At 38.6% G+C, this 25,086-nt stretch overlaps 2 pseudogenes; both read right to left on the bottom strand.

The window, feature by feature from the left end:
* Window positions 1-1,925: 1,925 nt before the first annotated feature.
* LOC132434457 (ubiquitin-conjugating enzyme E2 S pseudogene) lies at window positions 1,926-2,638 on the bottom strand (annotated as a pseudogene).
* A 1,463-nt stretch (window positions 2,639-4,101) lies between these two features.
* LOC132434242 (MORF4 family-associated protein 1-like) overlaps window positions 4,102-25,086 on the bottom strand; it is a 33,153-nt pseudogene continuing 12,168 nt past the window's right edge.

The following is a 25,086-nucleotide window of genomic DNA, read 5'->3' as shown; positions in this document are numbered from 1 at the left end:
CGGATGCTAACTGCAAGTAGAAGGTCCCAGGTTATCCATACTTCTGTCTTACTTGGCTAAAAATTGGGGGTTCCAACAACCCCCCTGATCAGGTTTGGTAATTTGCTATAGTGGCTCACAGAACCTAGGCAAACACTTTATTTACTATTACCAGTTCATTATAAAGGATGTTATAAAGGATACAATGAACAGCCAGATGAAGAGGTACGTAGGGCAAGGTGTGGGAAAGGGGTGTGGACCTTCCATGTCCTCTCTGGGTGTGCCACCTTCTCAGCACCGTCATTTGTTCACCAACCTGGGAGCTCTCTGAACCCTTCTGTTTAGGGTTTTTTTGTTTTGTTTTGTGTTTTTTGAGAGCTTAAACAAGCTTTATTTGGGAACGCTCCCGGGCGAGGTTTACTGGTCCGAGAGAAAGGGGCCAGAGAAGTCGCCTGTTTAGGGTTTTTAATGGAAGTTTATTACATAGGCATCACTGCTTAAATTACTGGCCATTGGTGATTAATTCAAACTCCAGTCTCTCTCCCCTCCCTGGAGGTCGGCAGAGGTGGGACTGAAATTTCTAAGTTTCTAATCATGCCTTGGTCTTTCTGGGGACTAGCTCCCATCATGAAGCTATCCAGGGACCCCAGTGACAGTCTTCTCATTAGCATGTGATAAAATGCTCCTATCACTCTGGAGATTCCAAGGGTCTTAGAAACTCTTGTGTCAGGAACCAGGGACTTAGTCCAAATATTGTAACAAAAAATGCTCCTGTTATTCCTATTATTCAGGAAATTACAAGGGTTTTAGGAACTCTGTGTCAGGAACTGAGGGCAGAGACCAAATATATATTTCTTATCACAGTAGTGTTATCTCACTTAGTGTTAGTTTACGTTTCCCCTGAGTTGAGTTCTTTTCACATGTTCATACATTCATTGGCTATTGGCTCTCATATTCTGTGAAGTTGCTGTTCAAATCTCTTGCCCATTTTCCTTTTTGGTTGCCAGATTTTATTACTGTTGTTGTTGTTGATCGCAGGATTGTTTAGGTGATTCAAAATATTGTCCCTCACTCTGTGGCTTACTTTGTACTTTCTTATTGGTGTCTTGATGAACTTAATACAGTAAAATTTATAAATCTTTCCTTTACGCTTTTGGTGTCTTGTTTATAAAGTATTTTCCTACTGTAGGTCATGAAAATATTCTCCTATCTTATCTTCTAGAAGTTTCAGCGTTCTGTATTTCACATTTAAGCTTGCAGTCCATCTGGAGCTGTTTTTTCTGAATCATATGTAATTGAGTTCAAGGTCCATTTTCACCTGCCCCCACGCCCAGCAACCCCCTATTGGGATAGCCAATATTCTCAACAACATTTATTGTAAAGTTATGCTTTGCCTAAGGTTCGGAAGTGTCATCTTAGTCATTCAGGAATCTATATATGTACAGTCTTGATTTTATCCCATTATTTTATTTGTCTATCCTTTCATTAATATGATATTGTCTCAATTACTGTCACATCAGGGAAATTATCAATGTCTTGTAGAGTAAATTCTCGCACCATGAACTTCTTCAAGACTACCCTCACTATTCTTAGTCCATTGCCTTTCCACTGATTTCCATTTTGGAATCAGGCTAGTCCACTGCATTTTAATATATTTTCTAGAATCAGCTTGCGAATTCCATAACAACAACAACAAAACAAATACACACACATAAACATCAACATACACTTAATATGATAAATACACACATAAACCAAATTTAAAAACTGATTGGGGTTTTACTCCGATAGCCCTGAATCTATAGAATTGTTTGAAGAAAATTGACATCGTTATATTAGCAAATCTTTATACTCATTGACATGGTATGTCTCTCCATTTAATTTGGTCTTCTTTAATGTCTCATGGTAATGGTTTACAGATTTCTGTAGTTTTTTTTTTTGTTTGTTTATTTGTTTTTGCTTTTCCAACTGTATTTAGAAAAACAAATCCAGGTCCCAGTGCCCCCATGCCCTCCCCCACCCCAGCCATAATTTAAATAACTTAGAGACAGAGTTGGGGCCGGGGTGGGTGGGTGGGGGGGGGGTAGGGGGAGTGGGTGGGACAGAGAGGGGGGAGGCGTGTGCTTCTTGGTTATGGGACCCTTGCCCCCTCCCAGGCCCCCAGGGGCCATGGGGTCGGCAGTGGAGGCCTCAGCCAGCCTGTGCCCGGAGGGATCTCTGTGAGCTGTACTACTTCTCCTAATTCTCCAAGAGCAGGAGGCCAGCCTCCTTGCCGAGGGTGGACTCCGGGTCAGGGTGGATTGGCAGGCCCTCAATGGTCAGCAGCACATGCCGGATGCCCAGCTGGTGTCCAGTTCCTCTTGAGCGTGTTGACGCAGGTCTCACCGTTGGCGTCCACCTTCGGATGGAAGATCTTGGTCAACGAGTACCCTTGGGTGGGGAGGCAGGACGGTCCTTCCCCAACAGGAGTTTCATATGGAATAGGCCTCCAGCGCCGGGGTCCGCTTGGGGTTCTCGATGGTGACTTGCAGGTCTGTGAGGTCCTCCTCGTTGGAAAAGACCTTGATGCCGTCAGGTGGGTCAGCTGTCAGCGTCATCACCTCCTGTACACCAAATGGATGATGGAGGATGGGGGCAGGTTCCCCACCTTGGAGTTCATGACTGCCACTGGCAAGGGAAGGGTCTCCTGGCCCCCTTCCTGAGCTGGGGGCGGTCCCCAATTGCTGCCACTGCGGCCCCAGGGGCCCAGCTCCCCTCCCCCCTGCCTCAACCCCCATGCACTGCACCTGCAGCTCCTCCTGCCCCAGGTGCTGGTCTTTTTTTTTAAATTTTTTTTCCATTTCAAAAGAAATCTATTTATGATTTTTTTTATTACACATAGAGGCTTTGGTCATCTGGACCAAAAAAATTATTTTTTAAAAAAGTTTTTTTAGGTCTTTGTTTTTCAAGGCAAATGACCACTTAGTAGATGTTTGGTTTTGTCCTCAAATCCCAGTCAGGTCTACTACCCTGATGAACTAGAAAGGACTTTGTGGGCCCTCATGATGCCTTCTCTGTTCTCCAGCCTCTCAAAGCTCTTTGTAGATCATCTCTTTGATGTGATACTCTGAAACCCCTGTAATCTGGGGGGGTATTAGTTGGTCAAGTGTACTCCCATCATTCCCTATTCCAGCTTCCTTGTCATTCAGGGTCATCTGTCAGGTTACACAATATACACAGGACAATCTGCCACAAAACACAGCTCTCTTTTGCCTCACAGAAGAATTAAAGTTCCAAAATATATGCAGACCCATCTTCCATCTCCAACCATCCACTGGTTCTTTCCAGTCTTTCCAAAGCAGTCTCACCCCTACATTCTTGTTTTTTTAAAAAATATATTTATTTACTTATTTGGCTGCACTCGGTCTTAGTCACAGCATGCAGGCTCTTCATTGCAGCGCACGGGCTTCTCTTTAGTTGTGGCACACTGGCTCCAGAGCTCTCAGGTTCAGTAGTTGTGGCACACGGACTCTCTAGTTGTGGCCTGTGGGCTCTAGAGCATGCAGGCTTAGCTGCCCCGAGGCATGTGGGATCTTAGTTCCCCACCCAGGGATCACACCCATGTCCCATGCATTGGAAGGGGGATTCTTAACCACTGGACCACCAGGGAAGTTCCTCACCCCTATATTCTTGATCAGCTGCATCCAAGTGGTGCCTTCTACTGCACCTCTAAAGTGGGGAGATTCTGACCCCAAGTCTTCAAATGTTCCAAGGTTCCAGAAAACAACGCTGTCACATGGGTAACAGCAAGTGTTGGGCCTTGCCCAACATTTAAAAAACACAGCAAAGGAACAAAATAAACCTGACCACTAAAACAACTTTTGATTTAGCCCCATATCCCTTATTTGAGTATTTCTCAAACAAAACTTGTTTTTCAAGAACCAAATATATTTGACAATCTAAACCTCTATGGAGGTCACCAACCACTGACCCTAAGGGAGATTGTTACATGGGGGTTAAAAAACATACAAAACAAAACAAAACAAAACAGAGAAAATGACAAGCTGTTTTAGTTTCCCCGAGATGTCGGCCCATTCTTATCAGTTGACCAGAGTCCATTAGCAGTGAACTGGAGACCCTCGTTCAGGACGCTTCACTTTTCTCCATCCACCAGACCAGCTCGACCAACATCTCTGCCACCTTTTCAATCTCCTTGGCCTTCTCGCACAATTCTGATACTCTGTTGTCAGCCTCCCCACCGGGACGTCCATTCAAGGCGCCGTCCTCTGAGGCCTCCACCTGTGTTTTTATCCGGATGAGCAGAAGGTCCATCTCCCACAGTTTGCCCCTGGTCCTCAGACACATGCTCCCGGCTTTTCGGGTGAGCTCCGTGATGTCCTCCAGCATCTGGTTGATACCGGGAGCAGGAACTGCTCCAAATCCACCTCCGGCTCCAGCGTGTCCACCTCCTCCAGAGCTTCCACCTCGCCCAGGTCCAAGGGCCAGATTTTTCCTGCCACTGCTTCAGACCCACAGTCCCCTGGAGATGGCTGATCAACAGTTACTGCTCCAGTCGAAGTGAACCACACTCCTGGTCAACAGTATTCTGGAATTATCTTCTAAAAATTTATCTTTACGCCTCTCACTTCCCAACTGCTCTGGGAAGAAACGCCTCGCACGCAAACAGCGGAGCCTTCAATTCGCGGGTCTTTGCTGCCCTTTCATGACACTGCTGGTCCTGTGTATCTTGTGTTAGATTTGATATTTGGTAATTGGATGTTTTCAGTTTTGTTATAAATGGTATCGTTTAAAAATCTTATTTTCTAGCTGTTTATTCCTGATATAAAGAAATGTGTTTGTGTGTATCTGAAGCTTCTAGAAGATAATAGGAGACATGCCTTCATGACCTGGGATAGGAGAAGAAATGCGTTTGTGTATTTTAAATAGCAACTGTGTTGAACTCTCTTGTTAATGCTAAATACCTGTAATTCTTTTGGAATTTCTTTCTTACCCCCGCTAGCTTTACTGAAATATAATTGACATAAAACATTGTGTAAATTTAAGGTGTACAAATGTGATGATTTTCTATATATATATAATATATAAATATATATATATATAAATGACTAGCACAATAAGGTTAGTTAACATAACCATTACCTCACATAGTTACAATCTTTGTGTTGTGTTGAGAACTCTTAAGATCGACTCTCTTAGCTGCTCTCAAATATGCAGTACAATCTTATTAACTGAAGTGACCATGTAGATTATAATCTCAGAATTTATTCATCTTATAAATGACCACCTTCACACATCCCTCACCCTACCCCTTGGCAACCACCAATCTATTATGTTTCTATGAATTTGGTTTTTCTAGATTCCATATGTAAGTGAGATCATACAGTATTTGTCTTTCTCTGCCTGACTTAGTTTACTTAGCATAATGCCTTCAGGGTTCATACATATTGTTGCAAGTGGCAGGATTTTCTTCTTTTTTATGACCGAATTATATATCTATCTCACGTTTTTTAATTTATTCATACTTTCATGGACACCTAGGTTGTTTCCATGTCTTGGCTATTGCAAATAATGCTTTAATGAAATAGGGGGTGAAGATATCTCTTTATTTTAAAATTATTTACATTATTTATTTAATTGAATTATAATTAACATACAATATTATATTAGTTTCAGGTAAAATAGATAACTAATAAGAACCTACTGTATAGCACAGGGAACTCAATACTCTGCAGGTATTTCTTTGAGACAGTGATTTAATTTCCTTCAGATATATACTCAGAAGTAGAATTTGCTAGATCATATGGTAGTTCTATTTTTGTGTGTGTGTGTGTGTGTGTGTGTGTGTGTGTGTGTGTGTATGTTTATGTGTGTGGAACCTCCATACTGTTTTCCACAGTGGCTGTACCATTTTACATTCCTTCTTCAGAATTTCTATGAACATATACACACATATCATCTGTGAATAATGAAAGTATTATTTCTTCCTCTCCAATCTCTTCCTCCTTCTCCAATTTTCTTTCTCTCTTTTTCCTTCTCTCTCTCTCTCTCTTTTTTCTGTAATAGCTATGCTCCCTTTCTGTACTGTCTGGAACCTTCAGTTCATTATTAAATGGGAGTGGTGATAGCAGACATACTTGTCTTGTTCCAGGTAAGAGAGCTTTCACCGTTTCATCACTAAGCTTAATGCTTGCTGTGTATTATCTTGTTGATACTGTTTTTGAAATAAAGAAATTACCTTCTCTTTCTAGTTTGCTAAGAATCTTTATTATAAATAGTGAATTTTATCACAATATTTTCTCCATTTATTAAGATAGTCATATGATTTTTCTCTTATTCCATTAATGTGATAAATTATATTGCTTGATTTTTAACTGTTCAATCAATTTTGTATTCCTGAAATAAACCCAAATTTTTATATTTTGCTAAATTTTATTTGTTAATATTTTATTTGGATTTTTTTCAACCTGTTCTGGGTGACATTGGCTTGGAATTTTTCTTTCTCAGGATGTTTTTGTCATGTTTTGATATCAAGGTTATTAAGCTCCCTCAAATATGATGGGAAATAGTCCCTCGTTTACTGTTCTCTAGAAAAGTCTGTTTAAGTGTTTGGTAGAATTCACCAGCAAAGCCATCTGGACCTGTTGTTATTCTCTGTGGAAAGGAATTACATTAACAATCTAGTTTCTTTGATAGTTGTAAAACAACTTAGGCTTTCTATTCTTCTGTTTATTTGGTAACTTGTGTTTTTGTCCATGTCATCTGAATTTTTAAGTTTATTGGCATGAAGCTTTTCATAATATCCTTTTATGATCATTTTAATGTCTGTATGATCTAGTGCAGGAGTCAGCAAAATGAAAACTCTCTGGCCAAATCTGACCCATGGCCTGTTTTTGTTTGGCTCAGCAAGCTAAGAATAATTTTTACATTTTTAAATGTTGTTAAAAACAAAATGAAACAAAACAGAACAAAACAAAACAACAAGCATACACACAAGAATATGTGACAGAGTCCTTAAGCCCTGTTCTTACCTTTATATTCCCTTCATTTTATTTATTTTTAAAAATTTTATTGAAGTATAGTTGATTTACTATGTTGTGTTAATTTCTGCTGTACAGCAAAGTGATTCAGCTATACATACATATTCTTTTCCATATTTGTTTTCATTATGGTTTATCACAGGATACTGAATATATTTCCCTGTGCTATACAATAGGAACTTTTTGTTTATCCATTCTGTATATAATAGTTTGCATCTGCTAATCCCAAATTTCCAATCCTTCCCTTCCCTATCCCCCTCACCCTTGGCGATCACAAGTCTGTTCTCTATATCTGTGAGTCTGTTTCTGTTTCGTAGATATGTTCATTTGTGTTGTATTTTAGACTCCATGTGTAAGTGATATAATATGGTATTTGTCTTTCTCTTTCTGACTTACTTCGCTTCGTATGATAATGTCTAGGTTCATCTGTGTTTCTGTAAATACCATTATTTCCTTCTTTTTTATGGCTGAGTAATAAATACACACACACACACACACACACACACACACACACACACACACACCCCCCATATCTTCATTATCCATTCACCTGGATAATATCCATTGATGGACACTTAGGTTGTTTCCACGTCTTGGCTATTGTAAATAGCGCTGCTACAAACATAGGGTGCATGTATCTTTTCAAATTATAGTTTTGTTTGGATATATACCCAGGACTGGGATTTCTGGATCATATGGCAACTCTATTTTTAGTTTTCTGAGGAACCTCCATACTGTTTTTCATAGGGGCTGCATCAATTTGTATTCCCACCAACAGTGTAGGAGGGTTTCCTTTTCTCCACATCCCCTCCAGCTTTTGTTATTTGTAGACGTTTTACTGATGGCCATTCTGACTGGTGTGAGGTGGTACCTCATTGTAGTTTTGATTTGCATTTCTGTAATAATTAGTGATGATGAGCATCTTTTTATGTGCCTAATGGCCATCTGTATGTCTTCTTTGGAGAAATGTCTATTTAGGTCTTCTGCCCATTTTTTGATTGGGTTTTTTTTGTTGTTGTTATTGAGTTGTAAGAGTTGTTTGTACATTTTGGAGATTAAGCTCTTATCAGTCACATCATTTGCAAATATATTCTCTCAGTCTGTAGGTTGTCTTTTCATTTTGTTTATGTTTTCCTCTGCTGCAAAAACAAAAGCTTATAAGTTTTATTAGGTCCCATCTGCTTATTTTTGCTTTTATTTCTATTGTCTTGGGAGACTGACATAAGAAAACATTGGTATGATTATGTCAGAGAATGTTTTGTATATGTTCTTTTCTAGGAGTTTTATGGTGTCCTGTCTCATATTTAAGTCTTTAAGCCATTTTGAGTTAATTTTGTGTATGGCGTGAGGGTGTGTTTTAACTTTATTGCTTTGCATGCAGCTGTCTGCTTTCCTTCATTTTAAATTATTTTATTTAATTTCCTATTCTCAGCTATCTTCGTGAGAGGACAATTTTTGTAAATAATCCATGTGCATTGGAAAAGGTCAGGTGTGCTATAATATTATTTGATTCTTCTATATCCTTCCTGAATTCTTGTCTCCTTATTCTAATAAGTTAATGAAAGTTGTGTAAAAAACTTTTTCTTTTATTGTGGATTTGAATATTTACCCTTGTAGCTCGGATCAAATTTTGCTCTACATATTTTGAGGTGATGTTATTAGATTATAAGAATAATAAAGGAATACTATCAACAACTTTATGCCCACACATTTGATAACCTGGATGAAGTTGGCCAATTCCCTGAGAGACACAATTTGCTGAAACTCACACAAGAAGAAATAGACTATCTGAATAGGCCTGAATCTATTAAAGAAATTGAATTAATTACCTTCTAAACAGTAAGCACCAAGTCCAGATGGGTTCATTGGTGAATTCAACCAAACATTTTAGGAAGAAATTTTACCAGTTCTCTACAATGTGTTCCAGAAGATATGAACAGAGGAAAGACTTTATAATTCATTCTGTAAAGTCAGCATTACCCTAATACCAAAGCAAACAAAGACATTGTAAGAAAAGAAAACTATGGACCTATATCTCTCATGAACATAGATGTAAAAATCATAAACAAAATAGCAGCAAATCAAATCCAGCAATGTATAAAAAGAATTATACACCCTGACCAAGTGCAATTTATCCCAGGTATGCAAGGCTGGTTCAACATTTAAAAATCAATTAATATAATTCATCACATCAACAGGTTAAAATAGAAAAATCACATGATCTTATCATAGATGCAGAAAAAAGCTTTTGATAAAATCCAAAACTCATTTATAATAAAAACTCTCTTTTAATAGATGGGAACTTTCCCAACTTGATAAAGGACATCTACGAAAACCCTATAGCTAACATCATATTTAATAGAAACTTGAAGCTTTCACAGTAAAATCAAGTACAAGGCAAGGATGTCCCCTCTCATGACTCACATTCAATATTATACTGGAAGCTATAGCTAATGCAACAGCTCATGAACAGGAAATAAAAGGTATATAAACTGAGGAAAGGGAAATAAAACTGTCTTTGTTCAAGGATGACATGGTCATCTATATAGAGCATCCAAAAGAATTGATAAAAAAAAATTGCTGGAACTTGTAAGTGATTATGTTGCAGGATACAACATTAATATACAAAAGTCAATTATTTTCCTATATACCAGCAATGAATAAATGGAACTTGAATTAAAAAACACAATACCATTTACATTAGCACCCCCAAAATAAATTACTTAGGTACAAAATAACAAAATATGTACAAGATTTACATGAGAAAATGTACAAAGCTCTGATTAACAAAATCGAAAAAGAACTAAAGAAATGGAGAAGTATTCCATGTTCATGGATAGGAAGACTCAATATTAAGACGTCATTTCTTCCCAAATTGATATAGAGATTCAACAATACCAAACAATATACCATCAAGTTATATTTTGGACATCAACAAACTGATTCTAAAGGTTATATGCAGAGACAAAAGACCCCAAATAGCCAACACAATATCGAAGGAGAAGAACAGTTAAGGGACTGACACTACCTGACTTCAAAACGTATACAGAGCTACAGTAATCAAGATGGTGTGGTATTGGTGAAAGAATAGACAAATTGATCAATGGAACAGAATAGAGAGGCCAAAAATAGACCCATAAATACAGTCAACTGACCTTTGATAAAGGAGAAAAAGCAATACAATGGAGCAAAAATAATCTTATCAACAAATGGCAATGGAACAACTGGACAGCCACATGCAAAAAATGAAACTAGAGATGATCTTTCACCTTTAACAAAAATTAACTCAAAAGGGATCAGAGATCTAAATGTATTATAAAACATAAAACTATAAAACTAGTAGAGGAGATTGGCTGAACATGGTGGAGTAGAGGACATACACTCACTCCCTCTTGTGAGAGCACCAGAACCACAACTAACTGCTGAACAATCATTGACAGCAAGACACTGGAACTCACCAAAAAAGGTATCCCACATCCAAAGACAAAGGAGAAGCCGCAATGAGACAGTATGAGGGGCACAATCACAATAAAATAAAATTCCATAAATGCTAGGTGGGTGACTCACAAACTGAAGAACACTTATACCACAGAAGTCCACCCACTGGAGTGAAGGTTCTGAGTCCCACGTTAGGCTTCCCAACCTGGGGGTCTGGCAATGAGAGGAGGAACTCCAAGAGAATCAGACTTTGAAGGCTAGCGGGATTTGATTGCAGGACTTCAACAAGACCGGGGGTAACAGAGAATCCACACTTGGAAGGCACACACAAAGAAGTGTGAGAATTGGGACCCAGGGGAAGGAGCGGTGACCCCATAGGACACTGAACCAGACCTACCTGCTACTGTCAGGGGGGCTCCTGGAGAGGCAGGGAGTGGCTGTGGCTCACCATGAGAAAAGGACACTGGCAGAAGAAGATCTGGGAAGTACTCCTTGGCATGAGCCCTGCCAGAGACTGCCATTAGCTGCACCAAAGAGCCCAGGTAGGCTCCACTGTTGGGTTGCCACAGGCTAAACCACCAACAGGGAGGGAACCCAGCCCCACCCATCAGCAGACAAGTGGATTAAAGTTTTACTGAGCTCTGCCCACCAGAGCAAAACCCAGCTCTACCCATCACCAGTCCCTCCCATCAGGAAACTTGCACAAGTCTCTTAGATAGCCTCATCCACCAGAGGGCAGAGAGCAGAAGCAAGAAGAACTACAATCTTTCAGCCTGTGGAACAAAAACCACATTCACAGAAAGACAGACAAGATGAAAAGGCAGAGGGCTTTGTACCAGATGAAGGAACAAGATAAAACCCCAGAAAAACAACTAAATGAAGTGGAGAAAGGAAACCTTCCAAATAAAGAATTCAGAATAATGATAGTGAATATTATCCAGGACCTCGGAAAAAGAAAGGAGACAAAGATGGAGAAGATGCAAAAAATGTTTAACAAAGACCTGGAAGAATTAAAGAACAAACACTGAGAATTAAAGAACAAACAGAGATGAACAATACAATAACTGAAATGAAAACTACACTAGGAGGAATCAATAGCAGAATAACTGAGGAAGAAGAACAGATAAGTGACCTGGAAGACAGAATGGTGGAATTCACTGCTGTGGAACAGAAAAAGAAAAAAAGAATGAAAAGAAATGAAGACAGCCTAAGAGACTTCTGGGACAACATTAAATGCAACAGTATTTGTGTTATTAGGGTCCCAGAAGGAGAGGAGAGAGAGAGGACCCGAGAAAATATTTGAAGAAATTATAGTCGAAAACTTCCCCTAACATGGGAAAGGAAATAGCCACCCAAGTCCAGGAAGTGCAGAGAGTTCAAGGCAGGATAAACCCAAGGAGAAACACACTGAGACACATAGTAATCAAACTGACAAAAATCAAAGAAAAAGAAAAATTGTTAAAAGCAACAAGGGAAAAACAACAAATAACATACAAGGGAACTCCCATAAGGTTAACAGCTGATTTCTCAGCAGAAACTCTAAAGGCTGGAAGGCAGTGGCATGATATATTTAACGTGATGAAAGGGAAGAACGTACAACCAAGATTACTCTACCTGGCAAGGATCTCATTCAGATTCGATGGAGATATCAAAAGCTCTACAGACAAGCACAAGCTAAGAGAATTCAGCACCACCAAACCAGCTCTACAACAAATGCTAAAGGAACTTCTCTAACTGGGAAACACAAGAGAAGAAAAGGACCTACAAAAACAAACCCATAACAATTAAAAAAGTGGTAACAGGAACATACATATCAATAACAACTTTAAACGTGAATGGATTAAATGCTCCCACCAAAAGACACAGGCTTGCTGAATGGATACAAAAACAAGACTATTATACATGCTGTCTACAAGAAACCCACTTCAGACCTAGGGACACATTCAGACTGAAAGTGACAGGTTGGAAAATGATATTCCATGAAAATGGAAATCACAAGAAAGCTGGAGTAGCAATACTCATATCAGACAAAATAGACTTAAAATAAAGAATGTTACAAGTGACAAGGAAGGACACAACATAATGATCAAGGGATCAATACAAGAAGAAGATATAACAATTATAAATATATATGCACCCAACATAGGAACACCTCAATACATAAGGCAACTGCTAACAGCTATAAAAGAGGAAATTGACAATATCACAATAATAGTGGGGGACTTTAACACCTCACGCCAATGGATAGATCATCCAAACAGAAAACTAATAAGAAAAAACAAGCTTTAAAAGACACAATAGGCCAGATATATTTAATTGATATTTATAGGACATTCCATCCAAAAAAGCAGATTACACTTTCTTCTCAAGTGCACATGGAACATTCTCCAGGATAGATCACATTGTGGGTCACAAACCAAGCCTCAGTAAATTTAAGAAAATTGAAATCATATCAAGCACCTTTTTTGACCACAATACCATGAGATTAGAAATCAATTAGAGGGAAAAAAATGTAAAAAACACAAACACATGGAGGGTAAACAATATGTTACTAAATAACCAAGAGATCACTAAAGAAATCAAAGAGGAAATCAAAAAATCCTAGAGACAAGTTACAAGGAAAACATAATGATCCAAAATCTATGGGATGCAGCAAAAGCAGTTCTAAGAGGGAAGTTTATAGCTATACAAGCCTACCTCAAGAAACAAGAAAAATCTCAAATAAAAAATCTAACCTTACACCTAAAGGAACTAGAGAAAGAAGAACAAACAAAATGCAAAGTTAGTAGAAGGAAAGAAATCATAAAGATCAGAGAAGAAATAAATGAAATAGAAACAAAGAAAACAATAGCAAAGATCAATAAAACTAAAACCTGGTTCTTTGAGAAGATAAACAAAATTGATAAACCATTAGCCAGACTCATCAAGAAAAAGAGGGAGAGGACTCAAATCAATAAAATTAGAAATGAAAAAGGAGAAGTTACAACAGACACTGTGGAAATACAAAGCAGCCTCCTAAGAGACTACTACAAGCAGCTCTATGCCAACAAAATGGACAAAATGGACGAAACGGACAAATTCTTAGAAAGGTATAACCTTCCAAGACTGAACCAGGAAGAAACAGAAATAATGAACAGACCAATTACAAGTAAGGAAATTGAAACTGTGATTAAAAATCTTCCAACAAACAAAAGTCCAGGCCAGATGGCTTCACAGGTGAATTCTATCAAGCACTTAGAGAAAAGCTAATACCCATCCTTCTCAAACTCTTCCCAAATATAACAGAGGGAGGAACACTCCCAAACTCATTCTATGAGGCCACCATCACCCTGGTACCAAAACCAGACAAAGATACTACACAAAAAAGAAAATTACAGACCAATATCACGGATGAATATAGATGCAAAAATTCTCAACAAAATACTAGCAAACAGAATATAATAACACATAAAAAGGATCATACACCATGATCAAGTGTGATTTATCCCAGGGATGCAAGAATTCTTCAATATATGCAAATCCATCAATGTGATACACCATATTAACAAACTGAAGAAGAAAAACCATATGATCATCTCAGTTGATGCAGAAAAAGCTTTCAACAAAATTCAACACCCATTTACGATAAAAACTCTCCCAAAAGTGGGCATAGAGGGACCCTACCTCAACATAATAAAGGCCATATATGACAAACCCACAGCAAACATCATTCTCAATGGTGAAAAACTGAAAGCATTTCCTCTAAGATCAGGAACAAGACAAGGATGTCCACTCTCGCCACTATTATTCAAGATAGTTTTGGAAGTCCTAGCCATGGCAATCAGAGAAGAAAAAGAAATAAAAGGAATACAAATGGGAAAAGAAGTCACTGTCACAAACATGTCACTGTTTGCAGATGACATGATACTATACATAGAAAATCCTAAAGATGCCACCAGAAAACTACTAGAGCTAATCAATGAATTTGGTAAAGTTGCAGGATACAATATTAATGCACAGAAATCTCTTGCATTCCTATACACTAATGATGAAATATCTGAAAGAGAAATTAAGGAAACAGTCCCATTTACCATGGCAACAAAAAGAATAAAATACCTAGGAATAAACCTACCTACGGAGACAAAAGACCTGTATGCAGAAATCTATGACACTGATGAAAGTAATTAAAGATGATACCAAAAGATGGAGAGGTATACCATGTTCATGGATTGGAAGAATCAATATTGTGAAAATGACTATGCTACTCAAAGCAATCTACAGATTCAATACAATCCCTATCAAATTACCAATGGCATTTTTTACAGATGTAGAACAAAAAATCCTAAAATTTGTATGGAGACAGAAGAGACCCTGAATAGCCAAAGCAGTCTTGAGGGAAAAAAGTGGAGCTGGAGGAATCAGACTCCCTGACTTCAGACTATACTACAAAGCTACAGTAATCAAGACAATATGGTACCTGCACAAAACCAGAAATATAGATCAATGGAACAGGATAGAAAGCCCAGAGATAAACCCACACACCTATGGTCAACTAATTATTAGAGAAATGCAAATCAAAACTACAATGAGGTATTACCTCACACCAGTCAGAATGGGCATCATCAGAAAATCTACAAACAACAAATGCTAGAGAGGGTGTGGAGAAATGGGAACCCTCTTGCACCGTTGGTGGGAATGTAAATTGATACAGCCATTATGGAGAACAGTATGGAGGTTCCTTAAAAAACGAAAAATAGAATTACCATATGACCCAGCAATCCCACTACTGGGCATATACCCAAAAGAAACCATAATTCAAAAAGTCACATGCACCCCAGTGTTCACTGCAGCACTATTTACAATAGCCAGGTCATTGAAGCAAACAAAATGCCCATCGACAGACAAATGTATAAAAAAGATGTGGTACATATATACAATGGAATATTACTCAGCCATAAAAAGGAACGAAATTGGGTCATTTGTAGAGACATGGATGGATCTAGAGACTGTCATACAGAGTGAAGTAAGTCAGAAAGAGAAAAACAAATATTGTATATTAATGCATATACATGGAACCTTGAAAAATGGTACAGATGAACCAGTTTGCAGGGCAGAAATTGAGACACAGAAGTAGAAAACAAACGTATGGACACCAAGGGGGGAAAGCGACTGGGGGGTGGCATGGTGTGATGAACTGGGAGATTGCGATTGACATGTATACACTAATATGTATAAAATTGATGACTAACAAGAACCTGCTGTATAAAAAATAAATAAAATAAAATTCAAAAAACATACAAATAGAAGGTAACATCGAGAAAACCTAGATAACCTTGGGTATGTGATGAATTTTTAGATACCCATAGGAATGATCCATTAAAGAAATGATTGATAAGCTAGACTTCATTAAAATTAAAAATTCTTCCCTGCAAAAGGCACTGTCAAGAGAATGAGAAGACAAGCCACAGAGTGGGAGAAAATACCTGCAAACACATTTGATAAAGGACTATTATCCAAAACATACAATGAACTTTTAAAAGTCAAAAATGAGAAAACAAACAACCAGATTAAAAAATAGGCAAAAGGCTGAACAGAGACCTCACCAAAGAAGGTATACAGATGGCAAATAAGCAGATGATAAGATGTTTTAGATCATATGTTATTAGGGAACTGCAAATTAAAACAACAGTGAGTTAGACTACCAAGCTATTAGAACAGCCAAAATCCAAAACACTGATAACACCAATTGCTGACAAAGATGTGGAAAAACAGGAACTCTTGTTGATTGCTGGTGGGAATGCAAAATGGTACAAACACTTTGGAGCAATTTTGTGTTTTTTTACAAAACTAAACATATTTTACCATGTGATCCAGCAATTGCACTCCTTGGTATTACCCAAAGGAGTGGGAAATATATGTCCACAAAAAACCTGCACATGAATGTTTATAGCAGCTTTATTCAAAATTGCCCAAACTTGGAAGCAACCGAGATGTCCTTCAGTAGCTGAATGCATAAAAAAAACTCTGGTACATCCTGACAGTGGAGCATTATCCAGAACTAAAAAGAAAGTAGCTATCAAGCCATGAAAAGACACGGAGGAAACTTAAATGTGTATGACTGAGTGAAAGAAGCCAGTCTTAAATTATATGGTTCCAAGTGTATAACATCCTGGAAAAGGCAAAACTATGGGGACAGTAAAATCAGTGATCAGCAATGAGTGTTTGCTGGGATTGGCGAAGTGGGTAGGGATGAACAGGCTGATTACAGAGGATATTTAGTGCAGTGAAAATACTCTATTATGATACCAGAGTGAAGGATACGTGTCATTATACATTTGTCCAAACCCACAGAATGTGCACCGCAGAGTGAACTGTAATGTAAACTGTGGACTTTGGGTGCTTATGATGTGTCAGTGTAGGTCCATCAGTTGTAACAAATGGCCCACTCTGGTGGAGGATGTGGATAATGGGGGAGGCCGTGCATGTGTGGGGACAGGGGTTTTATGGGAAATCGCTGTACCTTCCCCTCAATTTCGCTGTAAAGCTATAACTGCTCTAAAAGAGCAGTTTTCTTAATTAAAAAAAAAAAGAGTTGGGAGGAGGAGGAATTGGAAGAAGGTGGTCCGAACCCACGCCCCCTGCGCTGGAAGCTCAGAGTCCTAACCACTGGACAACCAGGGAAGTCCCTCATTCCAAATTTTTGAATGTCATTTTTCTTACCTAAATTCAAGCTGTTCACAATCGTAAGCAGTAAGAAAGACTTTGATTTAAAGTTTTAGACATCTTTTCATACTTTTACCCAAAATAAATGATCTTAACCATTTACTCTTAAAGATTCAGTTTTAAAAATTATTCTACCAGCTCATTTCATTTTTTCTCAAGAAACAAGGGAAGTAGATTTTTATAAACAAAAATGAGTACTTGTTTATTACCCCTATGTGAAAATATTCATGTTGGGTGTTCCTTTATTTTCTTCTGAATGGTGGTGACCTTTGAGATAAAGATAACTGATGGAAAGACAAAGTGAAAGTCTTGCCTCAGAACTGGCTCACAGCCAGAGCTCTGTATGTGCTAAGTTGTACCTTGAAGCGTGGCTGCAGTGTGATTCTGGTTTGGTGGCTGGAGACGCCAGGTTAAGATTCAGGACCCATTCAGCTGTGGCAGAGCTGCAGAGGGACTTACTCAACAACACCAGGTTTGAAGCCAGTGAAAGGAGGGTATGATGGGAGGGGTAGCAGGGGAGGGCCCCAATGGCCTTATACAGACGCTCATCTAATGGACAAAAAGCTGCTCTGAACTTTAGACCATTCTCGACTCCTACCTCCACCAAACAGCCACCAAATCCACAGAAACCATACCTGCAATGATTTGTTGGAGACTAAACTGTTCATTTTGATTTTCCTGAACAGGACGCCACCTTGCATCCTTCCATCTGTTGATACTAAACGTTCAGAAAAAGGCGCGTCCCAGCTGGGATGGGGCCCTGATGTCCTTATCTGACAGGAGAGGTATCTATTACATGACTGGTTCTACGCCTTGCTCAACAACTTACATGTAGTGAGGCCATAGACAAATTGCTTTATCTGTGTCTGCTCTTTTCTGTGTCTGTAATCTGAAGATAACAGAGTTACCTTACACACTTTAGTGACACACTTGTGAAGATAAATGGAGGCTGAAATGTAATGTGTCTGCAAAGTCCCAAGAGCTCTGGAAATAAAGGCTATGTATAAATAAAAATGTATTATGAATGCCTGAATATTAATAAAAAGCTTTTACATTTTACCCTCATGGCACACTACGAAGTCATAACTGTTTAATATCAAACAGATCTTTTTTTTTTCCCCTCCAAAATAACACGTGTAAACTCTCTTAGTCCCTAGAAAATAGCCATAAAGAAGGTAAAATTTGTCTCTGTGCTCCCAGGTTCCCCTTTTTCTTCTCATCCATGCCACCACTGCAAATGGGTTCAGGCCTTTCATGGACCTTCTACCTCCATTAAAATACACTCTCAGCCAAGGAGTTCATAAATGTATCAGTTGAGGTAGAAATGACTGACAAAGCTAATATGTTACATTTTTTTAAGTATGTTTTAAACTTGAAAATGGTACACAATCTTTAGCCTAGTGGTTTAATCTAAAATGGAATTTTCAGGTTTCCATCTGAGTATCAGGTGAGGTTTTTCTGTTGTTTTTTTTTTCCCTTCTGATGGTGGTAGGGGTGAGGAAAGGAGGGACATAACAAGTTGGAGCTTGTGAAATCTTACTACATAGGTCCAGGTATTAAACAATAACTCTAGTATTAAACACTTTCTATAACACCAACCATACTTTTACTATATCAAATGCAACCCTCACTGAAGTAAATAGTATTTGTCCTTTTTTTTTTTAAACAGATGAGAGTAGTGAAGCTTGAAGAGATTGAATAACTGAGGTCACACACCCAGAAAAGAGTCGAGTTGAGCTCAAATTTGAACGCAAGCTGGTTTGTCTCCAAAGTGTTTTTCTTACCATGTACAATAATGAAACAAATCATAATTTGTAGAACTGCCCTTATGATTGACTTTGGACTCACCTCCTTTTGTTTCATTCATGCTGGTCAAGCACACATCTTTTGATGCTATAGGGCTTCACATCCCTGGCTCTGTAATTCTTGCCACTGAAATAGACATGCATATATATTCAGCCTGCTCTCTGAAATAATTACGTGGTGGTGAAATATCATCAATAGATCTATGGTAACTTCTAAATGCTCTTCAGTATTTCATCAAATTTAATGATGAATGTGTTTTCACTAAAAATCAGAAAAAAATGAATGCTGTAGTAATATGCATATGTATGACTCAATCCAAAGGCCTTTTTTTAAAAAGGCTGTGTTGGGTCTTCATTGGGGTGCATGTGCCTCTCCTTGCGGTGGCTTCTCTTGTTGCGGAGTGCAGGCTCTAGGCACACGGGCTTCAGTAGTTGTGGCTTGCGGGCTCTAGAGCGCAGGCTCAGTAGTTGTAGTGCACGGGCTTAGTTGCTCCGAGGCATGTGGGATCTTCCCGCATCAGGGCTCAAACCTGTGTCCCCTGCATTGGCAGGTGGATTCTTAACCACTGAGCCACCAGGGAAGCCCAAAGGCCTTTTCTTTATCAGCAGTTTCCTTGACATATATATAGCATTTTTCCTGAATCTCTCTATTCTTATATTGTAATATATTTTTAGTTCTCTTGCTCCTTCTTCAGTCAGTTCTGTTACTTTTTTCCTGCTCTTCTTTCTTTTAACAGAGCTTTTACATAAGAATTCTGTTATGTTTTTCTTTCCCATTACTTCTTAAGCATTTGCAATTTTCATGTCTGCTTTTATTTCTTTCCAGTATGAAACTCGATTCAGGCAATTCAGGATTGAGTTTTCTTTCATTCTCCTCGCCCCATTGCTTTTATGTATACTTACACTTCTTTTTCTCTCACTCTCTGTCTCTGTCTCTCTCTCTCACACACACACACACATACACACACAAGGACTGCATTTAGTTGCAAGCTCTGTATTGCCTACACTATGGTAAATCACTATCTCACAGCAATCACAATTTTTGAGATTTTTTCCAATAATATTTACAAAAATTAGAGATAAAGACAGATATCAAAGTAAATTCTGAATAAAATTAGTGATAAATACTGAAGTTTCTCAGTAAAATTAATAACTAGTATTAAGCAAGTGGAGCCATTATCAACTTTTGTCTGGGAATGTGCAATTTTGTTTTCTTATGTGATCTTTGCTCATCCATGGGCTTCTCTCCACTCATTCACAGTTCTTTGCTCACTGTCATTTCATGACTCAGCTGCCTGTCAGCAAAAGTATTAGCTGGGGCTATTGATGACATGTCCTCTTGTCACATCCACTCACTCCATTGCCATTACTCTGATCTTTTGGCCTTTTATCCCGAACTCTCCCTAACCTAGAGAAATTTTAGAATGTTTCAGTCTTCACAATATGTCAAGATAAATACCCCTGTTTTTATCTGTTAATATCTCACTGACTCTGACTTAACATGTAGAAACAGTCTCTTACATCAATACTGGCCCCTTTTCTCTTAAAGTTTGGCTCCTATTTTCCCAGAACATCCTGAGAGTATTTAAATGTGAATATTTTTGTGTTCTATTTCCCCATGTAGCAGAGAAACATCCTATCAAATTTTCCTCTCACATGTAGTTCCACTGAAATCAGAAAGAGTTTGCAAATTACTTTTTGAAGATTCACTTTTATCTCTAGGGTAGTCTATCAGTTTCTCTAATTATGATCAATAGAAACTGAATGCTGTTAACTTAAAAGGGAATTTATTTAAGACTATGATGGCATGGATGGGGATAGATATGGTGCTTGTGTATGTAGGGATAACAGGCAAGGAGGCTGAGAAGCTAAGCGTGGAAACAGAGAGGAGCAAAGAGAGCTTTAGAGGACCAGGAAGGACAGCAATGACCCCATGGCAAAAGACACCTGCTTTGCACACCTCTTCTCTTTTGCTGCCAGTGAAATGAAATCATCTCTACAATGGTTTCTTCATTCTTGCATCACACCCTCAAGATTTATAGGCCCAGGAGAGAGAACCTCGTTGGTTGAGGTTGTCACATGTCTGACCCTTGGGTCTACCAGAAAAAGGACCTGGGTCCCTTGGCCTCCAAAGCCATGCAACTGCCTTTCCACCATAGCAACATACAACAGGGGAGAGGCAGTTTCCCAAAAGAATCAGGGGAAGGTGAATGGATTGGGCAGCCAATAAAGACCAATGTCCATAAAGGAACTAATATTTTGGATTGGGTTGCTTATCAGTTGAAATGTCGTAGGGAAATTGAGTCTAAAGACAACTTTATTATATACAATGGAATATTACTCAGCCATAAAAAGAAACGAAATTGATTTATTTGTAGTGAGGTGGATGGACCTAGAGTCTGTCATACAGAGTCAGGTAAGGCAGAAAGAGAAAAACAAATACCATATGCTAACACATATATATAGAATCTAAAAAAAAAAAATGGTTCTGAAGAACCTAGGGGCAGGACAGGAATAAAGACGCAGATGTAGAGAATGGACTTGAGGACACGGGAAGGGGGAAAGGTAAGCTGGGACGGAGAGAGAGAGTGGCATGGACATATATACACTACCAAATGTAAAAGAGATAGCTAGTGGGAAGCAGCCGCATAGCACAGGGAGATCAGCTCAGTGCTTTGTGACCACCTAGAGGGATGGGATACGGAGGGTGGGAGGGAGGGAGACACAAGAGGAAAGAGATATGGGGATATATGTATACATATAGCTGATTCACTTTGTTATAAAGCAGAAACTAACACACCATTGTAAAGCAATTATACTCCAATAGAGATGTGAAAAAAAAAATAAAGACAACTTTATGAATCCATCAAATAGTATCAATTATGTACTTATTTGTCACAGGAAATAATCCTAGATAACACATATCTAAGTATATCTGTCTAATAAGAATATACAATAGCATATGCAGACAAGAAATTCCCAAATGGACACAAGAGATGATCTCTATTTTGTCATTGTTTTTGCATTATATGTAGGGCTGCTCTTGAAATGTTATAGAAAAGGAGGAGAGAAGGAATCAATTTGAATGGTGGAAAAAGACAAGAGAGGCTACATGGGGAATAGATATGACTGTGTCAGCTTTTTACATATGTCATCAGCAGGTCTAGTTATTTGTGGAAACTTGGAATTGATTTTCAAGCCCTTTGGGAACCTGCTTTCCTTTTTTCTATTCAACTACCTTCTTCCATTCTAACAGGTAGAGTTTTCTGCACAGTGGATCAAGCATTTGAGCCACATATGTTTACTACCCACTTTCCTCTGTGGCAGCTTCTCTCCCTGTTTTATGCATGCTGCTTATGGGCTTTAGTAGTAATAAAGTTTCATTTTTCAGGAGGGAGCATCAAAAGTAAGAGAATTGTAAAACCATTCAGCATCATTCATTCTTCTTGTAATCAGCAAGGAACGGGCTGAAAGCCAAATAACGTGTATATATTTCTGAAATCCTTTTTGTTTTCCTTTTTTTTTTTTTTTTTTTTTTTTTGCAGATAACAAGGAAAATTGGGCTGTTTCTTGTCTAATTTGACAAGCTTACTATTGTCAGGCAGATATCTTCATTAAGTCTGTGTAGGAAGAGGGAAGAGGATCAAAGGGAAAAAGTGTTGTGCTTTCTTTCTGGTACTCTGGATAGAGGGCATATATCTTGCAGAACGATCTCTGCGTATAAGAGTGGTTTATAGTATTTTGTGTGAAATGGTAATTTTTTAGGATTAAAAATACCTGTGGCAAACATTTGTTGGGTTCTGACACCCCATTTTGTAGTCAGAATATGCAGTGTTGTGACCCATTTAGGGAAACAATAACAGTTGAGACAGACTTTCATTTTTAGGTATTTAAGTCACAAAGAGAGGTATATGGCAACTAGGGAGGTTAATCCAAGGTGGGGAAGACTGGCAATGAGCTGGATTAACATTCCCATCTATAGCGAGGCTTGATATCAAAGATATCTACCAGTGGAATCATTTTTTGTCAGCAGTATCTATTTAATTTCAACCCTGTTCATTCTAAGTTAAGGAAATAACTAACCAAATGTGAGTTCTTTTTCTACTTAGTAGTTTTCATTTTTCTTCCTTTTTCTCCACCCCCAGTTGGAAGATCAAAATAGTCTTCCCTCTGTAATTTCTTAGATTTTCTTCTTTTATAATGCCAAAAGCTTGTCAAATATCCTTCCTCAGGATTTATTCTTGTTTTTAATTCTTTGGCCCTTTTGAAGTTATCTCACATTATTCATATTGGTCATAGAATAATTTTTTTTTTTTTTGTAAGCAGCAAAGAATCTCAGCCACTCCCGAGGCAGCTTTCTTTCTGTAAGCAACTAGGTTACCTCAGCAGGATGGGGTTAGAAAATGGCATCACAGCAAGAAACTTACATTGTGCTAGTTAAGTGTGGGGAATGACCAGTGGTATATGAGCAGAAACTGGAGACTAAACAACAGTGGCAGCTATTCTGGACAAATTCTTGCTCTATTAATTCAGTTATGCATTGTGATAACTACTATGCATCCTTAACAGTAAACTGCAGGTGATCAAATTATGCCTTTCAATCATCGCGATAATGTAGAGGGACATTGTAAGAGCAGCAGCTCTCAAATGCTATGTACTGAGTAACCAAAGAATCAGGGTTAGGAAATAGTGCTGCCAGGAAGAGCCATTTTTCTTTTCTTTCCTCTTTTTCTCTACATTTTAGAAGTACTCATTCCTTCCCAAGCACTAGGAAAATGTCTACCATATATTTTAGCACTAGGTCTGATCCTTCTTCCCCTACTCAGCTATTACAGACCTTGAGAAATGAAGAAGAGAAAATAGCATAACACTTTGGATGTATGATCAGAGAGTACTGCCACATCTGAAATTAAATGAACTAATGTGGTAGGGATGAGGGAAGGAAGAATAGACAACGACAAGTCACTTAAAGAAAAAAGCCCATAAAATATGGAACAAAGTAAATTTAACATAAAAGTTCTCACTTAAGTTACTTCTAATAGGTCAGGAAACCGTTACCAATTTGTAGATGTCAAACAAAAGATTAAAGATAATGCAGTTACAATATTGATGCATCCAATCAACAAGAATTTATTGAATATCTACCTACCAGGTACTATTCTAGTTGTTAGGGAATACAGCAGTGAACAAAGTTCTTGCTCTCACAGAGCTTATATTCTAGTGGTTGTGAGAACATGGAGACAATAACTAAAAAAGTAAATACACACCATGTTGGACGGTGAGGAGTAGTACAGAGAAAGGGGAGAGGAATGGGGGTATCAGTGAGGAACTAGCTATTTTCTATGGGTTTATCTGAAAGAATCTCCAGTGAGAAGATGGTATTTGAACAGAGACCTGTAGGAGGTAAGGGAGTCGTCGTTGTGGATATTTGGACAAAGAGTTTCTAGGCAGTAAGTGCAAAAATCTCTGAAGAAGGAACATGCTTACTGTGCTTGAGGAAAAGCAAGGAGATAATGTGGTTGGAACTGAGAAGTAAGAAGGAGAGTGAATGCCATGGAGCAGCTAAGCCAGTGCACCACAACTACTGAAGCCCCCATGCCTAGAGCCCATGCTCCACAACAAGAGAAGCCACCACAGTGAGAAGCCCGTGCACCACAACGAAGAGTAGCCCCCGCTCACTGCAACTAGAGAAAGCCTGGGCACAGCAACGAAGACCCAACACAGCCAAAAAAAAGAAAAGAAAAAACCAAACAAACAAAAAAAAATGGCGAGTGATAAGGGATAAAGTCAGATAGACAGGTGGGGCAGGCAGTTAGGATTATGTAAGTACTCCTGTAGGACTTAATGCTTTGAGAGATACTTTGCTGTATGTTGAGAATACACTGCTGAGGTTGGGGTCAGGGCAGCCATAGGGAGACCAATTATGGGGTGTCTTAGTTTGGGCTGCTATAACAAAGCACCTTAGACTGGGTCGCTTATAAATGGCTTATAACCAACAGAAGGAGGAGGGTTCTCACCAGAACCTGACCATGCTGGCCCTCTGACCTCAGATGTCCAGCCTCCTCCGACTGTCTCGTTGTATCCTCAAAGGGTAGAAAGGGAGAGAAGGCTCTCTGGGGTCCCTT

The sequence above is a fragment of the Delphinus delphis genome, chromosome 11 (assembly GCF_949987515.2).
Source record: "Delphinus delphis chromosome 11, mDelDel1.2, whole genome shotgun sequence".
Lineage (NCBI taxonomy): Eukaryota > Metazoa > Chordata > Mammalia > Artiodactyla > Delphinidae > Delphinus > Delphinus delphis.
This window is presented reverse-complemented; position numbering and strand designations above follow the sequence as displayed.